Source organism: Pongo abelii, chromosome X (genome assembly GCF_028885655.2).
Source record: "Pongo abelii isolate AG06213 chromosome X, NHGRI_mPonAbe1-v2.0_pri, whole genome shotgun sequence".
NCBI lineage: Eukaryota > Metazoa > Chordata > Mammalia > Primates > Hominidae > Pongo > Pongo abelii.
Window position 1 is genome coordinate 99,591,287 of NC_072008.2, and position 22,322 is coordinate 99,613,608.

Consider the following 22,322-nt stretch of genomic DNA (forward strand, 5'->3'; position numbering starts at 1 on the left):
ACTGCCTACATATTCAGGTTTTAAATGATTTGTATGTGTATCATTATACAGTAAAATCATTAAAAGTCAAAAAAACCTGGGTCATATCAGATAAAGCAAATCAAATAAATACAACACTATTAAAGTATTACAAGTAATCATCCACACATAAATGAGAGGGACATCCTCAAATCCTTGCTCTCACTTATTGTCATATCCAGGGGGTCATAAAACCCTATTAAATCTACCTTCTAAATATTTCTCAAATTGATTGCCTCTTCTTTATTCTCACTACTACTCCCTTAGATATGGCCTTCCACATTTTTTTCCAATACTATTGTTGCAGGACAGGTGATCCCCAAAATTGAGTCTTAGCCAAGGATGGCTCTTGGCTTTGCCCAGGAAAGAATTCAAAAGCAAGCCAGTGGTGTTGATCAGCAATCTTTTATTAAACAATACTGCTCCTTGTGGACCAGGGCTAACACATGAATAGTGCAATGAGAGTTGGCAACTGTATTATACTCAGTAAAACCACTTTCAATTCCATGGAAATTAACAGGTGGGCAAATGCAAGTTATTTAAAACTTTCTAGGAAAGGGGTGGTAACTTCTAGATTAGTAAACTGTCATGGTGCTGTTGGATTGTCTTATGCCAATGAGCAATGAGGGCAGCTAGGGATTCCTTTCATGGCTATCTGCTGGATCCTGCTGGTTTCTTCACCTTATTCTGTCTGGACCACATCCTGCCTTGGTCAGCAGAGTTGTGACCAGAAAATAAGGCCTGCCGGTCTCCTACCTCACTATTACATAGCATCTTAATTCATTTACCAGCTATTAGATTTTTTCTTTTTAATCTTCTTTCTTTATTGTTAATCTTTGCAAGAAATATCTGAGCCTCTCTCTGACCTTTTTGATATTCTTTATTAACCCTCCACTACTTCCAGAAGACAAATTCCAAACTCTTTAGCAACTCATAGATCAATTGCTAGACTAACTCTACATACTTTTTACTTACCATTGCTTCTCCATACTGTGTATTCCAACTCGATATTTTTTACACCCCCTTGTTCTGGAATGCCCTTATCCCCTAGTTGACTAGGAAAATCTTATTCATCCAGGAGCGATCCAGTTATCTTGCACCGGTTGTCAAGAGCTAATTATGTGTATCTCTTCTCAGTGACTTCACAGTGGTAGCTTGAAATCAGTCATGGCGGGAGTATTTAAACAACACAAATTGGCAAAAAGTACAAGTTGTATCATTTGTTTGTCATCTTCCTTCCCTCGTCCCCAAGAAGTAAACTGTTAAATGTTCACCAGCACAACGCTGTATTTATCTTATAAATTGTAACTCAAATGTCATCTGTAAGACAACTTTCATAATCATTCTCAGTGCCACTCACCATCAGATTTGTTAAGTAGGTATATTGTGTCATGCTGAGGTTTAGACTTCTATTAATCCCATCACCCAAATAGTGGCCATAGTACTGTAACCCATCCCCCCAAACTGAGACAGGTCTCAGTTAATTTAGAAAGTTTATTTTTCCAAGGTTAAGGACTCATGCCCATGACACAGCCTCAGGAAGTCTTGATGACATGTGACCGAGGTGGTCAGGGCACAGCTTGTTTTTATATATTTTAGGGAGACATAAGATATCAATCAACATATGTAAGAAGTACATTGGTTCTGTCCAGAAAGGCAGGGACAATTCAAAGCAGGCAGGGGCTTCCAGGTCACAGGTAGGTGAGAGAAAAAAGGCTGCATTCTTTTGAGTTTCTGATAAGTCTTTCCAAATGAGGCAATCAGAATATGCATCTATCTCAGTGAGTAGAGGGATGACTTTGAATAGAATGGGAAGCAGGTTTTGCCCTGAGCAGTTCCCAGCTTGATGTTTCCTTTTAGCTTAGTAATTTGGGGGCCTCAAGGTCTTCCTTTCACATTTCTCATCTTTTCTTTGTTAAAAACTTTTGAAGAAAGCGTTTTAGAAGAAAATGACTCTCTTGTCTCAGGTTTCATCTGATCTCTTACAGCTAAAATGATTTATTCCAAGACAAGTAGGCCCCAAAAGCTCATTTTTAGCAGGTTGTGAAGTCTCATGACTTATGAAGAGAAAATAGGGGAAAAAAGGGAAGGAAAAACAAGAACAAACATAAAACAGTCATGGAAAAATCGATATAGGCCGCATTACTCTGAATTCCATACATCAGTAGGCCGGTATGAAAGTGGTTTATGTATATAAATAGGTTACTGTTATTTTCTTCTGATGTGTAAGTTGTCTGGCTTCAGTTTGCAGGGGTTTTAGAAAGCACAGCTTAGTTTTTAGTGATCCAAGTTAGGAAAAATGGAAAAAAAAAGAAAAAAAAATTGAAAACATTATTTTGAAGAAGACTTATGGCCAAGGAAAATTAGAATTTGGTCCAAACTATAGAGAATAATGAAAATTGAAAAAACATTAGACAATACTAGAATCTAAAAAAAGATGTACCATAGTTTTGAAACATAATTTTTCTCCCTCCAGTTTTCATTTTATACTAAAGACAAATTATGGTACGACTGGTTTCCTTCATTATATTTGGCCTAATTATTTGTGTACAGTGCAGCAAGAATAATTATTTTTTACATAGGTTTTAAATTGGCTTCAACAGAACTTTGTTCCATAGAAGGAATCTCAGATAAGACTTTTTTAAAGCCAAGCCTAGCCATCAGATATGTATCAGTTGGGTGAAGCCATTTATGCCATCAAATATTCATCAGTTGGGTGATCCTCTCCTACTGAGGTTCCAAGATAAACTTGGGGTTCCTGGACCTGTCAAAAACTGACATTCTTTACCTACCACAGGTCAGGAACCCTGTACCTGGGCTGTGTGTTCAAAGGTATAAGGCCGGTTTCCCAAGGGGCTTTTATTGACTCCATAAGTCAAGTTTGATTTCTTAAAGAAAAGCACACCATTTCGGTCAAGGCCTTGGTAAAATAACCAGTTTCTCCCACTAACTTTGGGAGGAACTCAGTTTATAGTTTAGCTTTGAAACAAAAATAAAAACAGTCCTTTCCCAAAACAAACCTCCTTACTGCCTGTGGACTAGACAGCCTAAAGCCGCAGGATTAGAAGTTATGGTAATCTTACTAATTTCAAGATGCAGCTATTTTCATTAAGCCAATATCAGTGTCTTATTTATTAAAAATTACACAATCAAAGATTATTCTGTTTTGGACTGGGTTTATAGTTTTATAACCCCATGTCAAATTTTGACACCTTATAATATTTAGCAGGGATAAGTATAATACTGCTTGATTAATAAATGCAAAAAGTATATGTTGGCAATTCTTAAGACATTTCTAATATTACTTTACCAATAATTTTAAAGCTAGCTTATTTATTGAAGAATTTACTTGTTACATGAACTTGAAAAAGCATTTGACTAGTCTTTTCTCTTTTACAACACATAAATGCACAGACGTATTAGGCATGATGACAGAAATACATCTTATAGATTCATAAGTTCTATCTTAGGCTTTCAGATTCTTGATACCCTGTTTCACAACCCTCAGCAGTTGTGAGCTAAATAACCTTAAATTTGCATATTAAAGGAAACAACTCAGGTGAAATAGAAAAATTTACATTATAAGGTGTGGAGAGAAAAAGTTTGGTGCTCTAAAGGGAAATTAAAGGATTTAATTGCCAATGAAACATAAAATTATAAAAATTATAAAACCCTTTTAAATACACACACACACACACACACACACACACACACACATAAATTCTATAGCTTTTAATTCAGAATTTTTAGCCATGAGATGAATACAAATTCACTCGCTTGCAAAAAGAACTTGTTGGATCTAAACAGCAGTTTTTATCTTAGTGCTCAGCCATCATAACTTTGTAGATCTCTTCTGCCATTATGCCTGCCAAGATCAAATCCTCTCGCAGTGCAAAGTCATCTCTGGTATCCCGAAGCCAAAAAGATCCGGTCATAAAATACAGAAAAATAGAGCTTTAGACCTAAAAAGAATCTGCCCATTACTCTTGAAACTCCACAAATAAAAACAGAACACTCCAAAAGGGGGTTGGGGTGCCTTTTTTCTGAATTCTTTAAAAGAGGTTCAAGTCATTAGAAGTCTTCTCTAGATTTTTTGGTACTGCACGTGGCAAAAGTGGGGAAGGAGGTATAGGGTGGAAGAAGAGTAAATGAAAGAACAATTTTTTTGAAGACAGGAAGCAAACACAGAAACCAAACACATGGTCTTCTGTTTTCTCCTTTTCATCTTCCTTTTACAGCTGTGAGGAATTTTAGCTGAATTAGGGAGGCCTTGTTACCCACAATTTGGAACTCTAACTCAGATTTGACCAAATCAGGTAGTTTGTCTAATCCAATGGGACAAAGACTGGAACAAACAACAACAAAAAACCCTGACAATGTGATAACTGGGTACTCTAGTGGTAAGGAGAAATTAAGACCAGCTGGTTGTTAAAGGTAACTTTAGCCAAAACAAACCCCACTTCAGTTACTTACCTAGGGGTGGGTCTCAGGCTGAAGACTGCTCTCTACCATCGTAGAAGCAGACAAAACAATAATAATAATAATCATCATCACCTTCCCTGTTGGAAGTGAGCTCAAACTTCATAAAGGAGTTACTTGTCTTCCATTATCACAGAAGCAGGAAAAAATTGCCTTCCTTGTGTTGGAAGCAAGTAAAACTCCAAAAAGAGAGAAATTGGACAGCAAAATAAACTTTTGATCTCAACCAAATTTTGGGAGATCAGGGATTCTCTGGAGAGGGTGCTCTCAGATGTCAGCAAATTGTCCTGTTGGTTTGAACCTTAAAGCTAGCCCATGCTGGTACCAAGAACTGACAGGATTTGTTAAAGGTCAGGAGTATCTCCACTCAGAATCCCTCAGTGGTTACCACATGCGAATCCCCTCCAAAATTGAGACAGGTCTCAGTTAATTTAGAAAGTTTATTTTGCCAAAGTTTAGGACATGTGCTTGTGACACAGCCAGAAAGTCCTGATGACATGTGTCCAAGCTGGTAAACGCACAGCTTACTTTTATACATTTTAGAGAGACATGAGACATCAATGAATATATGTAAGAAGTACACTGGTTCCATCCAGAAGGGCAGGGACAACTCAAAGCAGGGAGGGGGCTTTCAGGTCACTAGCAGGTAATAGAAAAATGGTTGTATTATTTTGAGTTTCTGATAATCCTTTCCAAAGGAGGCATTCAGAATATACATCTATCTCAGTGAGCAGAGGGTTGACTGAATAAAATTGGAGGCAGATTTTGCCCTGAGCATTTCCCAGCTTTGACTTTTCTTTTTAGCTTAGTAATTTTGGGGCCCCAAGATTTTCCCACCATAGTACCCAATTAGTAATTTTTCCACTCTTTCTCTACTCCCTTACTTCTGATTTGAAGTCCCCAGTGTCTATTGTTGCCATCTTTATGTCCACACGTACCCAAAGTTTAGCTCCAACCTATAAGTGAGAATGTGGGGTATTTGGTTTTCTGCTTCTGCATTAATTCACTTAGAATAATGGCCTCCAGCTGCATCTATATTGCTTCAAATAACATGTCATTCTTTTTTTGGTTTTGTAGTATTCCATGGTGTATATGTATCATATCTTCTTTATCCAATCCAATGTTGGGAGGCATATGAGGGGACATTGGGTAATGTGATGCCTCCAGCTTTGTTGTTTTCTTTTAGGATTGGTTTGGCTATTCAGGTGCTTTCTCTAGTTCCATATCAATTTTAGAATAAAAAACAGAAAAAAATTTAATTTTTCTTTTATAAATAGTGCTGTGATAAATCTAAAACTGCAGATGTCTTTTTGGTAGAATAATTTATTTTCCTCTGGGTATATACAAGTAATAGACTTGCTAGGTCAATTGGTAATTTCATATTTTGTTCTTTGAGAAATCTCCAGCATGCTTTACACAGTGACTGAACTAATTTGCATTCCCAGCAAAAGTGTATGTTTTCCCTTTTCTCCACAGCCTCATCAACATCTGTTTTTTGTTGTTGTTGTTGTTGTTTTACTTTTTAATAATAGCCATTCTAACTGGTGTAAAATGGTATCTCATTGAGGTTTTAATTGGCATTTCTCTGATGATTAGTAAAGTTGAAGAATTTTTTCATGTTTGTTCACTGCTTGTGTGTCTTCTTTTGAGAAGTGTCTGTTCATACCCTTTGCCCACTGTTTAATAGGGTTATTTGTATTTTCTTGTTGATTTGTTTCAGTGTCTGGATATTAGTCCTTTATCAAATGCATAGTATGCAAATATATTCTTCCATTTTATAGGTTGTCTGTTTAAGCTGTTGATAGTTTCTTTTGCAGTGCAGAAACTCTTTAGTTTAATTAGGTACCAATTGTCAATTTTTGTTTTTGTTGTAATTGCTTTTGAAGACTTAGTCATTGATTTTTTGTGTAGTCCAGTATTCAGAAGAGTATTTATTTGGTTTTCTTCTAGGATTTTTATAGTTTGAGGTTTTCCATTTAAGTGTTTGTTGTTCTTATTTTGTTATTATTTATTTATTTCTTTGAGATGAAGTCTTATTCCATCGCCCAGGCTGGAGTACAGTGGCTGCTATCTCGGCTCACTACAAACTCCACTTCCAGGTTCAAGTGATTCTCCTGCTTCAGCCTCCCTAGTAGCTGAGACTACAGGCACATGCCATCATGGCTGGCTAATTTTTGTGTTTTTAATAGAGACCGGGTTTTGCTGTGTTGGCCAAGCTGGTCTCGAACTCCTGACCTCAGGTGATCTGCGCGCCTTGGCCTCCGAAAGTGCTGGGATTACAGGCATGAGCCACCATGCCTGTCTTCCATTTAAGTCTTTAATCCATTTTTAGTTAATTTTTATATACAGTGAGAAGTGCCCAGTTTCATTCTTCTACATATAGGAAGCCTGCTTTCACAAAACAGTTAACTGAATAGGGAGTCATTCCCTCATTATTTTTGTTGCCTTGTTGAATATCAGTTGGTTGTAGGTGTGGAGATTTATACCTGGGCTCTCTATTATGTTCCATTGGTTTGTGTTCCATTTTTGTGCTATTATCATGCTGTGGCCACATGGTATAGTTTTATGTTAGGTATTATGATGTATCCAGCTTTGTTCTGTTTGCTGCTTGCTTTGCCTATTTGTTTTTTTTTTCTTGTTCCATATTAATTTTAGAGAAGTTTTTTCTAATTCTGTAAAAAACAACCTTGGTAATTTGATTAAGATAGTGTTTAATCTGTGGATTGCTTTGGGCAGTATTGACATTTTGACGATTTTGATGCTTCCAATCCATGAGGATGGAATGTTTTTCTATTTGTTTGTGTCATCTCCAATTTCTTGCAGCAGTATTTTGTAGTTCTCCTTGTAGAGATCTTTTACCTCTCTGTTTAAATGTATTCCTAGAATTTTTTTTTTTTTTCTATTTTAAATGGCAGGGCATTCTCCATTTGTTTCTCAGCTTGAATTTTATTCGTATGTAGAGAAATGCTACTCATTTTTATCTATTATTTTTGTATTCTGAAACTTTACTGAAGTTGTTTATTAGGCCCAAAGCTCTTTTGACATGATCTTTTTGGTTTTCTAGGTATAGGATCATATTGTCAGTGAAAAGAAATAATTTGACTTATTGTTTCTTATTTGGATGCCTTTTCCTTCTTTCTCTTGCCTGATTGATCTGGCTAGGACTTCCAGTACTATGTTGACTAAGAGCGATGTGAGTGGACATCTTTGATTGTTCCAATTCTAAGGCAGAATGCTTCCAACTTTTGCCCATTCAGCATGAGGTTGACTGTGGGTTTGTCATAGATAGGTCTTATTATTTTGAGGTATGTTGCTTCAATGCCAAGTTTGTTGAGGGTTTTTATCATGAAGAGATTTTGAATTTTACTGAATTCTTTCTTTGCTTCTACTGAGGTGATCATATGGTTTTTACTTTTTATTATGTGGTGACACTTGTGTATGGTGAAACTTCCTTGCATCCAAGGCATAAATCCCACTTGATCATAGTGAATTACTTTCTTGATGTTCTGCTGAACTTCTTTTGGTAGTATTTTTTGAGGATTTTTGCATGTCTATGCATCCAGGATATTGGCCTGGAGTTTTTTTTCTGTGTTATATCTTTGACAGACTTTAATATCAGAATAATACCGGTTTGATAGAGTGAGTTAGGAAGGAATCTCTCCTGCTTGATTTGTTGAAATACTTTCTTAAGGAGTAGTAACAGCTCTTTGTACATCTTGTTGAATTTAGCTGTAAATTTATCTGGTTCTTGGGTTTTTTTAGGATTGGTAGATTTTTTTAAATTACTGACCCAATGTTGTGACTCAATATTGGTCTATTCAGGGTTTCAATTTTGTTCTGGTTCAATCTTGAAATGCTGTGTGTTTTCAAGTGATGTGGTTTCATTGTGTCCCCACCCAAATCTCATCTTGAATTGTAGCTCCCATAATACCCATGTGTCATGGGAGGGACCCAGTGGAAGATAATTGAATCATGAGGGTGGGTCTTTCTTGTGCTGTTCTCATGATAGTAAATGAGTCTCATGAAATCTGATAATTTTATGAAGGGGAGTTTTCCTACACAAGGTTTTTTTTTTTTTTTTTTTTTCGCCATACAAGACGTGACTTTGATTCTTATTTGTCTTCCACCATGATTGTTAGGCCTCTGTAGCCATGTGGAACAGTGAGTCAATTAAACCTCTTTTCTTTATAAATTATACAGTCTCAGGTATGTCATTATCAGCAGCATTAGACCAGACTAATACAATAAATTGGTACTGGTAAAGTGGGGTACTGCTGTAAAAATACCCAAAAATGTGGAAACAACTTTGGAACTGGGTAACAGGCAGAAGTTGAAACAGTTTACAGGGCTCAGAAGAAGAAAGATGTTGGAAAGTTTGGAACTTCCTAGATACTTTTTGAATGGCTTTGACCAAAATGCTGAAAGTGATATGGACAATGAAGTCCAGGCTAATGTGGTCTCAGATGAAGATGAGGAACTTGTTTGGAAATGGAGCAAAGGTGACATTTGCTATGTTTTAGCAAAGAGACTGGTGGCATTTAGCCCCTGCCCTAAAGATTTGTGGAGCTTTGAACTTAAGAGAGATAATTTAGGGCATCTAGCACAAAAAATCTCTAAGCACCAAAGCATTCAAGAGGTGACTTGTGTACTGTTGAAAGCATTTAGCTTTGTATATTTACAAATACATGGTTTGGAATTGGAACTAATGTTTAAAAGGGAAGCAGAGCATAAAAGTTTAAAATATTACAAAAAATTAGCTGGTCGTGGTGATGGGCGCCTGTAGTCCCAGCTACTCGGGAGGCTGAGGCAAGAGAATGGGGTGAACCCGGGACAGGGAGCTTTCAGTGAGCCGAGATCACGCCACTGCATTCCAACCTTGGTGACAGAGTGAGACTCCATCTCAAAAAAAAAAAAAAAAAAAAATTTAAAATATTTCCAGGCTGGTGATATCATAGAAAATAAAAACCCATTTTCTTAGGAGAAACTCAAGCCAGCTGCAGAAATTTGCATAAGTAATGAAGAGCCAATGTTAATCGCCAAGACAATGGGAAAAATGTCTCCAGGGCTTGTCTGAGGTCTCCAGGGTAACCCCTCTCATCATGAGCCAGAAAGCCTATGAGAAAAAAAAATGGTTTCATGGGCCTGGTCCAGGGCCTTGCTGCTTTCTGCAGTCTCAAGACTTGGTGCCCTGTGTTCCAGCCATGGCTAAAAGAGACTAACGTAGGGCTCAGGCCATTGCTTCACAGGGTGCAAACCTTAAGCATTGTTGGCTTGCATGTGGTGTTGGGCCTGTGCCTGCACAGAAGTCAAGAATTGAAGTTTGGGAACGTCTGCTTAGATTTCAGAGCATGTATAAAAACTTCTGGATGTCCAGGCAGAGGTCTACTGCGGGAGTGGAGCACTCATAGATAACCTCTGCTAGGGCAGTGCAGAAAAGAAATATGGGGTGCAAGCCCCCACACAGAGTCCCCACTGGGGCACTGTCTAGTGGAGCTGTGAGAAGTGGGACAGCATTCTTTAGACCCCAGAATGGTAGATCCACCAACAGCTTTCACTGTGTGCCTGGAAAAGCCACAGACACTCAGTGCCAACCCATGAAAGCAGCAGGGAGGGGAGTTGTATCCTGCAAAGCCACAGGGGCAGAGCTGCTTAAGACCATGGGAACCCATGTCTTGCATCAGCATGACCTGGATGCGAGACATGGAGTCAAAGGAGATCATTTTGGAGCTTTAAGATTTGACTGCCCCACTGGATTTCAGACTTGCATGGGGCCTTCAGCCCCTTCATTTTGGCAAATTTATCCCATTTGGAATGGATATATTTACCCAATGCCAGTACCCCCATTGTATCTAGGAAGTAACTAACTTGCTTTTGATTTTATGGGCTCATAGGTGGAAGAAACTTGACTTGTCTTAGATAAGACTTTGGACTGCGGACTCTTGAGTTAATGATGAAATAAGTTAAGACTTTGTGGGACTGTTGGAAAGGCATTATTGGTTTTGAAGTGTGAGGACATGAGATTTGGGAGGGGCCAGGTGCGGTATGATATGGTTTGGTTCTGTCCCCACCCAAATCTCATCTTGAATTTTAGCTCCCGTAATTCCCATGTGTCATGGAAGAGAACTGGTGGGAGGTAACTGAATCATGGCGGGGGAGGGGGGGGTTTCCATGCTGTTCTCATGATAGTGAGTAAGTCTCATGAGATCTGACAGTTTTATAAATGGAAGTTTCCCTACACAAGCTGTCTTTCCTGCCACCATGTTAGATGTGACTTTGCTCCTCATTTGCCTTTCATCATGATTGTGAGGCCTCCCAGCCATGTAAAACTGTAAGTCAATTGACCCTCTTTCCTTTTTAAATTACCCAGTCTCAGGTATGTCTTTATTAGCAGCATGAGAACAAACTAATATACTAGAAATTTATCCATTTCATCTAGTTTTTTTTAGTGTACATAGAGTTGTTAAAAGTAGTCTCTGAGAATCTTTTGTATTCCTGTGGGATCAGCTGTAATGTCATCTTTGTCATTTCCAATTGTGCTTATTTGAATCTTCTCTCTCTTTTTCTTTATTAATCTAGCTAGCACTTTATAAATCTTGTTTAACCTTCAAAAAACCAATTTTTAGCTTTATTAAATCTTTGTATGTTTTTGGTGGGTCCAATTTCATGTTGTTCTCTTCTAATTTTAGTTATTTCATTTATTTTTGCTAGCTTTGGTTTTAGCTTGTTCTAGCTTTTCTAGTCCCTTTAGGTGAAATGTTGGGTTGTCATTGTGAGATCTTTCTGCCTTCTTAATGTAGACGTTTATTGCAAATAACATTCCTCTTAACACTGCTTTTGTTTAATCCCAGAAGTTTGGTATATTGTGTCTCTATTTCATTTGTTTCAAAAGACTTTTGAAACTTTTGATTCCTGCCTTAATTGACTTGTTTCCCCAAAAGTCGTTCAGGAACAAGTTTAGCCTCCATAAATTTGTGTTTTTTTATTGTTTTTTTTTTTTATTTTTGTGGGTACATAGTAGATGTATATATTAATGAACTACATGAGATATTTTGCTATAGGTGTGCAGTGTGAAGTAATTACATCATAGAAAATAGGTTATCTATCCCCTCAAGTATTTACCATTTGTGTGGTCTGAGAGTTCCTCTTGGTTTTATTTTTATTTTTATTCCACTGTGGTCAGAGAAAACGCTTGGTATAATTTCAATGTCTTTGAAATTTTTGAGACTTGCTTAATGACCAAGCATGTGGTCAATCTTTGAGTATGTTCCATACACAGATGAGAAGAGTGTATATATTGTGATTGTTGGGTGAAGTATTCTGTAGATGTATATTAGGTCCACTTTTTCAAGTGTTGAAATTAAGTCCAAAATTTCTTCATTAGTTTTCTGTCTCAATGATCTAATGCCATCAGTGAGGTGTTGAATTTCCCCATAATAATTGTGTGGCTAAGTCTTTTCTTAGGTCTAGTAGAAATTAATTAGAAATTAATTATTTATTAATTATAAATTATACAGTAATTTATAAAACTGGATGCTCCAACATTGGGTGCATAGATATTTAGGATAGTTATATCTTCTTGTTGAATTGAACCCTTTATTGTTATGTAATGTCCTTCTCCATCCTTTTTTACTGTTGTTTTAAATTCTTAATTTCTGATACAAGATGTGATGGTTAATACTGAGTGTCAACTTGATTGGATTGAAGGATGAAAAGTATTGATTCTGGGTGTGTCTTGAGGGTGCTGTCAAAGGAGATGAACATTTGAGTCAGTGAACTGGGAAAGGCAGACCCACCCTTAATCTAGATAAGAACCATGTAATCACCTGTCAGCACAGCCAGGATATAAAGCAGGCAGGAAAACGTAAAAAGGTTAGACTGGCTTAGCCACCCAAGCTAAATCCTTCTCCCATACTGGATGCTTCCTGCCCTCGAACATCAGACTCCAAGTTCTTCAGTTTTTAGATTTGGATTGGCTTTTCTTGCTCCTCAGCTTGCAGAAGTCCTGTTGTGGGACCTTGTGTTCGTTTGAGTTAATACTACTTAATAAACTCATATATATACACACACATACATATACATATATATACAGTATGTGTGTGTGTGCATGTGTGTGTGTGTGTGTGTGTGTATTCTATTAGTTGCGTCCCTCTAGAGAACCCTGACTAATACAGATTTTGGTACCAGGAGTGGTTCTAGAGAAAGAGAATATTAAGGATGGAGTTCTTTTTTTGGTTTTGGGGTTTCTGGAGTTGGCTGCTTAATGTGATTAGACCCCAAAATGCTGAGGACTCTACTTCTAACAGTATGGAGAACACTGATAGTCCTTGGTGTGAACTGTTTAGAGAGTTATGCAAAGTAAATGCAGTTGACGCTCCTGATTCACCATTTGTTAGAAGCAAGGAGTTAGTGACTCCATACCTGTTATCTTTGACCATATGTGGAGAACCAAGGAACATAATGAAGCTGGTTGGTTTCTCCTAAGTTCTGTGTACAAAGTGATGAAAGAAAATCATAAACTAAGGGATTCTAACTTTCAGTTTCAGAAGCAGATACTGAGCCTCAAATCTGCTAAGATTGCCTCGAGAGTTTTATCTCCTGCACAGAAAGAGCTGAAATTGCAGAAAAACAGACACAGACTCTTACCATGAGAGTGGCTGACCTGCAATGAAAGGTGCATGCACAGCCTCACTAGGTGTCTACTGTTAAAGTGAGGGCATTGATTGGAATAGAATGGTACCCTGCAACTTTGAATGGGGATGGGTGGTAAGACCTTGATGAAGCTGGGGATGTTGAGTTTGTAAACTCTGATAAACATTTTTTTGCCAGAAGAAACAGCTTCCCCATCCCCAGCAGTGGAAACATCTGCTTGCCAACTCATGCTGCCATCAACCTTTCCACATTTTTCTGAGGAGATAAACTCTGTGCTTCGTAAGGTAAGAGTGATGGCCTCCCCTGAGGTTGTTGTCAGGCAAAATAATGTTGATTCTTCTCAGTAGCTATTCCCAACACCTCTGTTTGCTTCTAGATCTGTAACTAGACTAAAGTCCTGGCAGGCCCCTAGAGGTGAGGTTCAGAGTGTGAACCATGAGGAGGTACACTACGCTTGAAAAGAACTGCTTGAATTTTCTAATTTATATGAGAAGAAACCTGGAAAACAGGCATGGGAATGGACATTAAGGGTGTGGAATAATGGTGGAAAAAACATAGAGTTGGATCAGGCTGAATTTATTGATTTGGGCCTGGTAAGTAGGGAATCTGCATTTAATGTTTCAGCTCTGGGAGTTAAAAAAGATTCCAATAGTTTATTTGCTTTGTTAGCTGAAATATGGATTAAAAGAAAGCCCACTGTGAGTGAGCTGGAAATGCCTGATCTCCCTTGGTTTAATGTGGAGGAAGGGATCCAAAGGCTTATCGAGATTGGGATGGTGTTGGGGATTAGTCACTTTAAACCTACTCATTTCAGCTGGGAAGGTCCAGAAGATATACCCTTGAAGAATGCTTTGTGAAATAGATTTGTGATGGCAGCACCTGCATCTTTGAAGAGCCCTGTAGTTGCTCTTCTCAGTGTGTCAGATCTAATAGTGGGAAGCACAGTCACTCAACTACAAAATTTAAATACAATGGGAATAATTGGATCTTGAGGTTGCAGGGGCCAAGTGGTGGCACTCAATCATCAAAGGCAAGGTGGGCATAGCTACCATAATGGACAGCAGAGGAAAAGTAGCAATTAGAATAGTCTGACTCATGCAGAGATCTGGCATTGGCTAATTAATCATGGTGTTTTCAGAAGTGAAATTTACAGGAAGCATACTGCATTCCTACTTAATATATATAAGAAGAAAACTTCCAGGTTGAAGGGACAAAAGACTAATTTGATTTATAAAAACAGAGATTCATGGCCTTTCAATCAGTTTCCAGACTTGAGCCAGCTTGCAGACCCAGAACCCCTTTAATAAAGGGTAGGCTGGCTCCAGTTGAGTAAGGACCCCACTACACTACTGACAATTTATGCAGTTAATCTTTCTCCCATCATTCCCCAAGGAGACCACTGACCTTTTACCAGGGTAACTGTGCATTGGGGAGAAGAAAATGATCAGATATTTCAAGGACTACTGAACACTAGCACTGAGCTGATACAGAATCCAGGGGACACAAAACATTATTGTCATCCTCCATTTAAGGTAAAGGCTTATGGAGGTCAGGTAATCAATGAAGTTTTAGCTCATGTCTGACTTACAGTGGCTCCAGTGGGTCCCTGGAGCCATCCTGTGGTCATTTTTCCAGCGCCAGAATGCATAGTTTGCATTGACATACTTAGTAAGTGACAGAACCCCCACATTGGCTCTCTGGCTGGTAAGATGAGGGCTATTATGGTGGGAAAGGCCAAATAAAAGCCGTTAGAGCTACCTCTACCAGAAAAATAGTAAATCAAAACAATATCACGTCTCTGGAAGGATTGTGGAGATTAGTGTTACCATCAAAAACTTGAAAGACACAGACGTCGTGATTCCCACCACATCCCTGTTCAACTCTCCCATTTGTCCTGTGCAGAAGACTGAGGGATCTTGGAAAATGACAATGGATTATCATAAATTTAACCAAGTGGTGACTCCATTGCAGCTGCTGCCCCAGATGTGGTTTAATTGCTTGAGCAAATTAACACATCTCCTGGTGCCTGTTACACAGCCATTGACTTGGCAAATGCTTTTTTCACCATTCCTCTCTCTAAGGCCCACCAGAAGCAATTTGCCTTCAGTTGGCAAGGCCAGCAATATACCTTTAATGCCTTACCTCAGGGGTATATCAACCCTCTGGCTTTCTGTTATAATCTTATTCAGACAGAACTTGATTGCTTTTTGCTTCCACAAAATATCACACTAGTCCATTACATTGATGACATTTTGCTGGTTGGTTCCAGTGAGCAACACGTAGCAAACACACTGAACTTATTGGTGAGGTATTTGCATGCCAGAGGATAGAAAATAAATCTAACTAAAATTCAAGGACCTTCTACCTCAGTAAAATTCCTAGGGGTCCAGTGGTGTGGGGCCTGTTGAGATATTCCTTCTAAGGTGAAAGATAAGTTGCTGCATTTTGCCCCTCCTTCAACCAAGAAAGAGGCTCAATGCCTAGTGGGCCTATTTGGATTTTGGAGGCAACACATTCCTCATTTGGGTGTGTTACTTCAGCCTATTTTACAAGTGACCTGAAAGGCTGCCAGTTTTGAATGGGTTCCAGAACAGGAGAAGCTCTGCAACAGGTCCAGGTTGCTGCGGAAGCTGCCCTGCCACTTGGGCCATATGGCCCAGCAGATCCAATGGTGCTTGTGGTGTTAGTGGCAGACAGGAATGCTGTTTGGAGCCTTCAGCAGGCCCCCATAGGTGAATCACAGCAAAGTCCTCTAGGATTTTAGAGCAAGGCCCTTCCATCTTCTGCAGATAACTACTCTCCTTTTCAGAGACAGCTCTTGGCCTGTTACTGGGCTTGGGTGAAAACTGAACGTTTGACTATGGGTCATCAAGTCACCATGTGACCTGAACTGCCTATCATGAACTGGGTGCTTTCTGACCCATCTAGCTATAAAATTGGTCATGGACAGCAGCATTCTATCATCAAATGGAAGTGGTATATATGTGATAGGGCTCAACCAGGTCCTGAAGGCACAAGTAAGTTACATGAGGAAGTGGCTCAAATGCTCATAGTTTTCACTCCTGCCACCCTGCCTTCTCTCCCCCAGCCTGCTCCAATGGCCTCATGGGGAGTTCCATATGATCAGTTGACAGAGGAAGAGAATACTAGGGCCTAGTTCAGAAATAATTCTGCAAGGTATGCAGGCCCCACTTGAAAGTGGACAGCTGCAGTACTACAGCCCCTTTCTAGGACATCACTGAAGGACAGCACTGAAGGAAAATCTTTCAGGTGGGCAGAACTTCAAGCAGTGTACCTGATTGTGCACTTTGCATGGAAAGAGAAATGGCCAGATGTGTCATTATACACTGATTCATGGGCTGTAGCCAATGGTTTGACTGTATGGTCAGGGACTTAGAAGAAGCATGATTGAAAAATTGGTGACAAAGACATTTGGGGAAGAAATATGGGGATGGAACTCTCTGAGTGGTCAAAAAATATGAAGATGTTTGTATCCCATGTGAGTGCTCACCAATGGGTGACCTCAGCAGAGGAGGATTTTAATTATCAGTTGGATAGGATGACTCGTTCTGTAGACACCACTTAGCCTTTCTGCTCAGCAACCCCTGTCATTGCCCAGTGGGCCCATCAACAAAGTGGACATGATGGCAGAGATGGAGGTTACGCATGGGCTAGGCAACATGGATTTCCACTCACCAAGGCTAACCTGGCTACGGCCACTGCTGAGTGCCCAATTTTCCAGCAGCAGAGATCTAACACTGAGCCCTTGATATGACACCATTCCTTGGGTGATCAGCCAGCCACCTGGTGGCGAGTTGATTATATTTGACCTCATTCATCATGGAAAAGGCAGAAGTTTGGAATAGACACTTACTCTGGATATGGGTTTGCCTCTCCTGCACACAATGCTTCTGCCAAGACTACCATCCATGGACTCATAAAATGCCTTATCCACTGTCATGGTATTACACAGCATTGCCTCTTACCAAGGCACTCACTTTACAGTTAAAGAAGTGTGACAGTGGGTTCATGCTCATGGAATTCACTGGTCTTACCATGTTCCCCATCAGCCTGAAGCAGCTGGATTGAGAGAACAGCGGAATGGCCTTTTGAAGTAACAATTACAGTGACAACTAGGCAACAATAATTTCTAGGGCTGGGGCAAAGTTCTCCAGAAGGCCATGTATGCTCTGAATCAGTGTCCAATATATGAAACTGTTTCTCCCATAGCCAGGATTCATGGGTCCAGGGATCAAGAGGTGGAAGTGGAAGTGACACCACTCATCATCAACCCTAGTTATCCACTAGCAAAATTTTTGCTTTCTGTTCTCACGATATTACGTTCTGCTTGCCTAGAGGTCTTAGTTCCAGAGGGAACTTCTGCCACCAGGAGATACAACAACAATTCCATTAAACTGGAAGTTAAGATTGCCAACCAGACACTGCGCTCCTCCTACCTTTAAGTCAACAGGTTAAGAAGGCAGTTACAGTTCTGGCTGCAGTGATGGACCCAGACTATCAAGAGAAAATCAGTCTACTACTCCACAACTAAGGTAAGAAGGAGTATGCATTGAAAACAGGAGATCCATTAGGGCATCTCTTAGTATTACATGCCCTGTGATTAAGATCAATGGGAAACTACAACAATCCAACCCAGGCAGGACTACAAATGACCCAGACCCTTTGGGAATGAAGGTTTGGGTCACTCCACCAGGAAAAAACCATGACCTGCTGAGGTGTTTGCTGAAGGCAAAGAAAATATGGAATGTGTGGTAAAAGAATGTGGTCATCAATACCAGCTACAACCACGTTACCAGCTGCAGAAATGAGGACTGTAATTGTGATCAGCATTTCCTCCTTCTTTTGATAAAAACATGTTTGTGCATGTATACCCTTATACTAAGAAACTATCTTCACATATCTTCATTTTATTTCCTCTTTTCTTTATAATGTGACATAATATTTATTGACTTCATATCAGCATTTAAGTATTGTTAACTTTATGTAATAGCATTTGGGTTGGGGATTGGTGTGTTTCCAGTTGTACAAAGGATAGCTGTCTTATGTTAGGTGTAACTATGACCTTACTACTGTCTTTATTAGAAGATTACTTATGATCTCAGGAGATACCTATGGGTTCAAGTTGACAAGAGGTGGACTTGTGATGGTTAATACTGAGTGTCAACTTAATTGAGTTAAAGGATGCAAAGGATTGATCCTGGGTGTGTCTGTGTGGGTGTTGCCAAAGGAGATTAGCATTTGAATCAGTGGGCTGGGAAACACAGGCCCACCCTTAATCTGGGTGGGCACAAACTAATCAGCTGACAGCACAGCCAGGATATAAAGCAGCCAGAAAAATGTGAAAAGGATAGACTGGCTTATATTCCCAGTTTACATCTTTTTCCCATGCTGGATGCTTCCTGCCCTCGAACATCAGACTCCAAGTTCTTCAGTTTTAAAATTTGGATTGACTCTCCTTGTTCCTCAGCTTGCAGGTGGCCTATTATGGAACCTTGTGATCATGTGAGTTAATACTACTTAATAAACGTATATATATATATATATCCTGTTAGTTCTGTCCCTCTACAGAACCCTAATACACAATAATAGTAACTTCTGCACTTTTTTGTTTTCCATGTGTGCAATAGATCTTTCTCCATCCCTTTATTTTGAGCCTGTGGATATCATTACATGTGAGACAGGTCTCTTGAAGATAGAAGAATGGGTCTTGACTTTTGTTTTTGCCACTCTGTCTTTAAGTAGAGTACTTAGGCTGTTTACGTTCAAGGTTAATATTGATGTGTGAGGGTTCATTGCTGTCCCAGTGTTGTTAGGTGTTTGCTTTGTAGTCTCGATTCTGTAGTTGCTTTATATGGTCTGTCGGGTATGTGCTTACACGTGCTTTTCTTGAATTAAGTATTTTTCATTTCCATGTTTAGAACTCCCTTAAGCATCTCGTGTAGGCCCAGTCTGCTGGTGGTAAATTTCCTTAGTGAACACCGATCTAGTACAGACTTTATTTCTTCTTTTTTATTAAGCTTAGTTAGGCAGGAGATAAAATTCTTGGATGGCATTTCTTTTAAGAATGCTAAAAATGAGTCCCCCAATCTCATCTGCCTTGTAAAGCTTCTGCTGATAAGTATTAGTAAGATAGCTTTCCCTTTATAGGCTATATGGCCCTTTTCTATAGCTGTCTTTAAGACTTTTTCTATCACATTGACCTTGGATAGTCTGATGACTACGTGCCTTGGAGATGGTCATCTTGTATAGTATCTCACAGGATTTATCTGGATTTCTGGTGTTTGTGTATCAACCTCTAGCAATATTGGAAGTAATTTTGCTGAATTATATCCTCAAATATATTTTCAAAGTTGTTTCTATCTCAGGAATGCCAATAAGTTGTAAATTTGGTAACTGATTCAAAGAACTGGTCTTCAAACTCTGAAATTCTTTCTTCTGTTTGGTCTAGTCTGTTGTTAAGACATCCAACTACATTTTGAAATTTATGTAGTGAACTTTCCAATGCCCAAAGATCTGTTTTTTCTTAATATAGCTATGTTGTCTTTCAAATCTTAGATCATTTTTCTGTCTTTTTTGTGTTAAATTTCAACTTCTTTTTGGATCCTGTTGAGTTTCCTTGTCATGCATATTCTGTTTAAGATCTAAGGCTAGAGGGGTAGTGAGCTTTGGTGGTGACAAAATACTCTGGCTTTTTGTGTTGCTGGAGTTCTTGCACTGGGTCTTTCTTATCTAAGGGAACTGATGCTTTTTTAAAATAAATTGCTATTATTTGGATAGGGCTTTTTGATTTTTTATTTTTATTCTTGAGAGTATGACTGTGGTGTATGTTGTGTGTAATTGATTGCCTTCATTTTTGGGTGCTGTCAGAGGGACAAGGCTCTGTATGCATTCCTTGCTTGCAGATAAGGTTATTGTGGTGGTTTTCTCAAATGTTACTTGTTGTAACAATGTATTATTGTTCAGTCATGTAATTCAGGCTATAGTTCTATAGATAATCTTTAAGGGTAACAGCCAGCCCTTAGGCTCTTACTCTGCATGTGCTAGCCCTTAGTAGGGGCAGAGTCTACAGAGATATGTGAAAAACACCTTCCTGTATTGCAGCTTGCCTTTCGCAGGAATGGAGCCACTGGAGAAGCCTGAGAAGTGGCTTCCTTCAGCCCATGTTCCCTGGACCCCAATGGGAAAAGGGATTGCTGTGTCTTCAACAGTGCACCAGGGAGGGGAGCAGAGGGTGAGAAATGACCCCCACTCCAAGTTCATTTGCTGTCTTTAATGATGCTCCCATCAGAAGCTGTTTCCCTGTTAGCATCTCCCTTGACCCAAGGGAGGCATTGGTGGGCTGTGTTACCCCCTCCACTAGGAACAGTCTGTGCTTAGAGCTAGTTCTCCAGAGGAATGAAGTCCACTTCCCTCCTACTCCTTGGAACTGGTGGAACATCCCCTGGTGACCAAGGGAGCAGTCTGAGCCACTGAGGATTGTTGGGAGAAAAGCTGAGTGTTGGGAGAGAAGCTGAAGCAGGGTTTGCATGTCTGCTAGACTTGCTGGCTTCTTGCTTCTAGCACTCCCATTATCTCAAGCAGCGATATGTTTTTCATTCACTTGATACAGTGTTTCCTTTCAACTCCCACATCCTCACCACCTGGTTGTTTGTTTGAGCACCAATAAATAGCGTAGGTTCCCAGAGCTCCGGGCCTTCACAGCCTCCACACTCGCAGTGGCCCCCTGGTCCCACTTTCTCTCTCAAACTGTCTTTTTCTCATTCCTTTGACTCTGCCAGACTTCGTTGCCCCCATGACCTGGTGTTTGGTCTGATCACCCCAACAGAGGATGACACACACAGATTGCTTCCAGGTTACAAAACTGTCCCTGGCTGCAAGTTTTGCCACCCAGGAGAAACCTCAGCTTCAGCAACTCTTCTCCCACTCCAGTCCTGTGATGGGAGACAGCATAATTCTAGTGGCTAATTATAGGTGCTCTTCACACTCACCACTAAATTCTGGCTGTGGAATCCCTTCCTTCACCTCAAAACAAATGGTCCAGTTTCTGAATTAAGGCTAGAATGCCTTCAGTGGCTGCCACTGTAAGGTTGCCAAAGCAATGACCAATTTCATATGAGCCTCGTTTAAAAATGGTTTTCTCCTCTCAGTCCCAGGCCTGGGAAAATTTCTGCAGCTTTTCCCAGTGTCTTTTCTCAGCCTCTCCCCAAGTTAGCTCCAGAGCTTGGGAGAAACATGGTGCTCTTCCTTGGCCTGAGTTGCACAGATCCCTATTGGAAAGGTGAGCTACAGAGGGAGACTGAGTGTCTCTTTCATGTACTGGAGCTTCACTCACTTTTATCAGTTGAATTCTGCTACGAGAGCTGCCTCATTAACTTTTCCTCTCCAAGGTCTAGGGTGTTCTCACTATTCCAATAAATTATTATTTTCCTTCTTGTATTAAGGTTCATAGAGTTGATCTTTTTGTTTTTGTTTTTGTTTTGAGATGGAGTCTCACTCTGTCACCCAGGCTGGAGTGCAGTGGCGCAATCTCGGCTCACTGCCAGCTCCGCCTCCCAGGTTCACACCATTCTCTGGCTTAGCCTCCCGAGTAGCTGGGACTACAGGCACCTGCCACCATGCCTGGCTAAATAGTTTTGTATTTTAGTAGAGACAGGGTTTCACCATGTTAGCCAGGATGGTCTTGATCTCCTGACCTTGTGATCCACCTGCCTCAGCCTCCCAAAGTGCTGGGATTACAGGCATAAGCCACCGCACCTGGCCCATAGAGTTGAACTTTATGTGCTATTTTGCTATTTCCAAATGGTGGAGACACAATAAAAGTCTCTAATCCACACTTTATGAAAAAAATAATTCATAAAAATCTGATGAGTTTCTTGGTATCAGAATCTGTGTTGCATTTATCTTTGTTTTCCCAGGATATATCACATTATCTAGCACATAGTAGACCACACTTGTTGGTCAATGTTATTTTTACTTTATTTTATCAATTCATGATTGTAACATGATCATAATCCAAGAGGAAATATGTTGAGAGACTAAAAGCTGATGTGAGGGTAGGTTGTGATACTCTGCCTGTACTAAAACAAAACAAAACCCAGCAACAACAATGAAATACATGCAAAAGAGGGAAGAGTTAGCAACAGTAAGAATGTGTA